Source organism: Haemaphysalis longicornis, unplaced genomic scaffold (genome assembly GCF_048455015.1).
Source record: "Haemaphysalis longicornis isolate Haplotype H1 unplaced genomic scaffold, Haemaphysalis longicornis Haplotype H1 scaffold_1, whole genome shotgun sequence".
Taxonomy (NCBI): domain Eukaryota; kingdom Metazoa; phylum Arthropoda; class Arachnida; order Ixodida; family Ixodidae; genus Haemaphysalis; species Haemaphysalis longicornis.
The window spans coordinates 253,849,741-253,853,581 of NW_027526203.1; positions in this window are offsets into that span (position 1 = coordinate 253,849,741).

Genomic DNA, 3,841 nt, shown 5'->3' on the forward strand with positions numbered 1-3,841 from the left:
CTAATAACGTTTGGAATCCGTTGTTAATTAGTTACAACACCAATCGAGCTGAAAAGGGGCAACCGAAAAAGTAACTGTACTGTGGTTGCGTGAACAGAGGAAACGACACAAACACGTTTCTGTCGTGGAGCGCCGTTGTTTACGCTGGGGTCACTTTATTAGGCTGTGATACAAGAAAAAATTAATACTGACCTGAATTGGCGCTGTAAATAAGCTTCAATAGCTGAGAATGGTACTTCGCAACGATGTCTGTCCCATTAATTTTTTTTCACGGGGTACGCGCGCGCGCGGGAACGTACAATCTCTGTAACTCCTTGCGCAAGCGAGGCAGACAGTACTAGTTCGGCCCTGTAATTGTCCGGAAATCACACAGAAGCACTTGAGACATAGGGAAACTATTTGCCAGAACAGTTTTCAAGCATGAGACACCTTTCAAAAACAATCGCAGAATCTCAAAAACAAACAACCGAGAGGTACCGAATATATGAACGCGCGCCCGTTGTCTGGCACTCACCGACCCAAAGTTAGCTCAAGCTTCCGCGGGGCGGCGATGGGTGTACTTATTCGTCGCGCCCTCTGAGCAGCGACCGGTCCCTAGACAGGGTGTCCCAGCTATCATGCACCAAGATTTAAAAAAAGAGTAAAGGCGTAACTCGAAAGAAACCAGGTGCATAATGTTTGCAGTACTGTGAAGAAGCGAACAGTATTTTTTTCTTTAATGAGACTTAATTAGCTAATTGTAATTAATTATCTAACTCGAGAAATACTCTCCTAATCACTAAAGTGTCAATGAGGCACTTGTAGGTAACCACGAGGGGCATCTAACTGCGCTATTTTCAGCGACGAACTAATTGCGTACTCATTTATTTTGGCTGATAAAGGAAACCCGCGAAATATGAAAAATACCACGTGACGACGCTTACGCGCGCATTGTAAAGCAGCGTCCCCAAACAAAGCTGATTGAAAGCAACTGCTTCGCGTGTTACCCGCCCGAAGAGACAGCGCATCACCTTGATAATAGCATGCATGGAAGGAGCAGCAGCAGCAAGATTCGCGGGACGCGTGTGCAGATAAGGAACAAACTCGGTCGCGATTTCTTCTTTCTTTCTTTTGTCTTTTTCATTCTGGCTAACTCAGAGGCAGCCTGTTTGAGGGCATTGCTGTACGATGCGCGCGGAGGCGCTGTCACGTGGTATTTTTCATATTTCGCGGGTTTCCTTTATCAGTCAGAATAAATGTGTACGCAATTAGTTCATCGCTGAAAGTACCGCAGTTAGATGCCCCTCGTGGTTACCTTCAAGTGCCTCATTGACACTTTAGTGATTAGGAGAGTATTTCTCGAGTTAGATAATTAATTACAATTAGCTAATTAAGTCTCATTAAAGAAAAAAATACTGTCCGCTTCTTCACAGTACTGCAAACATTATGCACCTGGTTTCTTTCGAGTTACGCCTTTACTCTTTTTTTAAATCTTGGTGCATGATAGCTGGGACACCCTGTAGATGTAAAATAGTGGTCTACAGTAGGATGTAAAATAGTGGTCTAAAGAGAATTTTATGGTTTAATGTTTTTAGCGTCCGATGCATAAAAACTTTAATAGGTGGCTATAACCTATTTTATCCGCTTTTATTGGCGACCATAGGGAACTCATAGGTGGTGATAGCTCCCCATAAATGTTTCCATAGGTGCCCATAGGCCATTTTCGTGTGGGTCGTTTACTGCCAGATTGCGTTGAGGGGACTACAAAACAACCAAGAAGAAGAAGAAGAAAAAAGAAAGGAAAGGCCGGGAGGTCAACCAGGTGTACAGCCAGGTTTGCTACCCTGCACTGGGGGAATGGGGCTCAGGGAATAAAAAGGGGGGGAGAAGAGGAAGAGATAGGAGTGGGAAAGCGCGCACTCTAGTCCCGTTTCGGGCACTATAGTCTTTCAAGAAAGTTCGTTTCACTCAGGAAACGTAAAAGGGCTTTCGTTGTTTTCTGTGAGGTCGATGGTGAAGACCGATGACTTAAAATAGTTTCCACCGTAAATGGTCGATTGTCCAATCGGCTCAGCGCGGTGGCAAGCACGCTCCTCTCCGACGAGTATTCGGGGCAGCGACACAGAACATGTTCTATAGTCTCTTCCGCCCCGCAGGCATCACAGTGGGCGCTGCTGGCCATCCCGATGAGGAAGGAGTAGGCTTTCGTGAAGGTGACTCCCAACCACAGTCTACAAAGTAAAGTTGACTGGGGTCGAGACAGCCCATACGGAATACGGCGCTGAAGAAGGGGATCCTGAATATACAGTCGGGGATTCGAAAAGTCCGGTGCATTCCATTGCTGCATAGTAATCTTGCGTGCAAGGGAGCGAAGCGTCCTGGCGGCATCGGTTCTTGAAAGCGGAAGTAGAATGGTGCGGTCGCTCTCATGGCCTGTACGGGCAGCTTCATCCGCCAGCCCATTACCGATGACTCCGCAGTGACCTGGAAGCCACTGAAAAATTACGTCATGGCCGGCTGTGATGGCTTGATGGAATTTTTCTCTTATCTCTGTCACCAGTTGGTGTAGGGGGCCGTAGCGCAGGGCTGCGCGCAAGCTCTGTAAGGCAGCCTTGGAATCCGAAAAGATCGTCCAATTTTGAGGAGTAGCTCCGATGATATGGTCAAGAGCCTCACGAATGGCTGCAAGTTCTGTAGCTGTCGAGCTCGTGGTATGGCCAATACGGAATCGAGTTGTTGCAAAATCTGCTGGCACAAACACTGCACCTGCCGAACTGGATGACGTTACTGAGCCATCTGTGTACACATGTTTCCGGTCGTTGTACCGTTCATGCAGTAATAGCAGCGTAAGCTGTTGAAGGGCCAATGATGACAAGTCGGCTTTTTTTCGAATTCCCGGAACACTGAGACGAATCTCAGGTTGTGCCAGGCACCACAACGGGGAGGTTGGTGTTGCCGCAGGGGCGTACCTTGAAGGGATTTCAGCCCTGTGCGTTGTGATAATGGCTGAAAAAGTAGATCGTGGTCTACTTTGAGGAAGCTGCGCCAGATGGTGAGAAGGCAGCCTCGTGAGTAGCCTGATGTACAGGCGTAGTGTTTCAGTAGCCACGTACGTTGCTATTGGGTGTTCCTGTGCGATGCAAATGGTGCCCACTGTTGATGCACAACGCAGCAAACCAAGACACGTGCGCAGAGCCTGCGCTTGGACGCTCTGTATTACCCGCAGGTTAGTGGTACAAGTGTTGGAAATTCCTGGCAAGCTGTAACGTAAGGCGCCTAAAAAAAGTGCGGAGTACAGTTGCAGCATTCCTCTCACCGATGTTCCCCACGTCTTTCCAGCAAGAAATCTGAATATCTGGGCAATGGTGGTAAGTTTCTTCTTAAGGAAAGAAACGTGTGCGCTCCAGGAAATGTCCCTGTCGATGATTACACCAAGAAATTTGTGATGCCTGGAGTAGGGAACCAACCTCCCATTGATCTTGATGGAACACCGAAACATGGGCTTGCGGGTAAATGCAACCAGCGCGCACTTGTCACCCGAGATACTCAGACCTTGTTGCCGCAGGTAAGATCGCGTTACATTGGCCGCCTTTTGAAGTCGTGCCCGTAGCTGTGGTCGGTTGACCCCCGAAGCCCAGAGGCAAATGTCGTCGGCATAAATGGAGACGCAGACATTCTTGGGGAGAGCGTGCACAAGTCTGACAAAACAACCAATCTTTTCAATAAAACAAACGCCTATTTTCTCTTGATGGCCCCTTCAAAACCATTGTGTCATTCAAGCCCTAACTACCATAAACTCATTTCTCCATCTTACTTGCAGTGTAATTTTTGATTATGCTATGCATAAAGCTTCGAGTTCCAG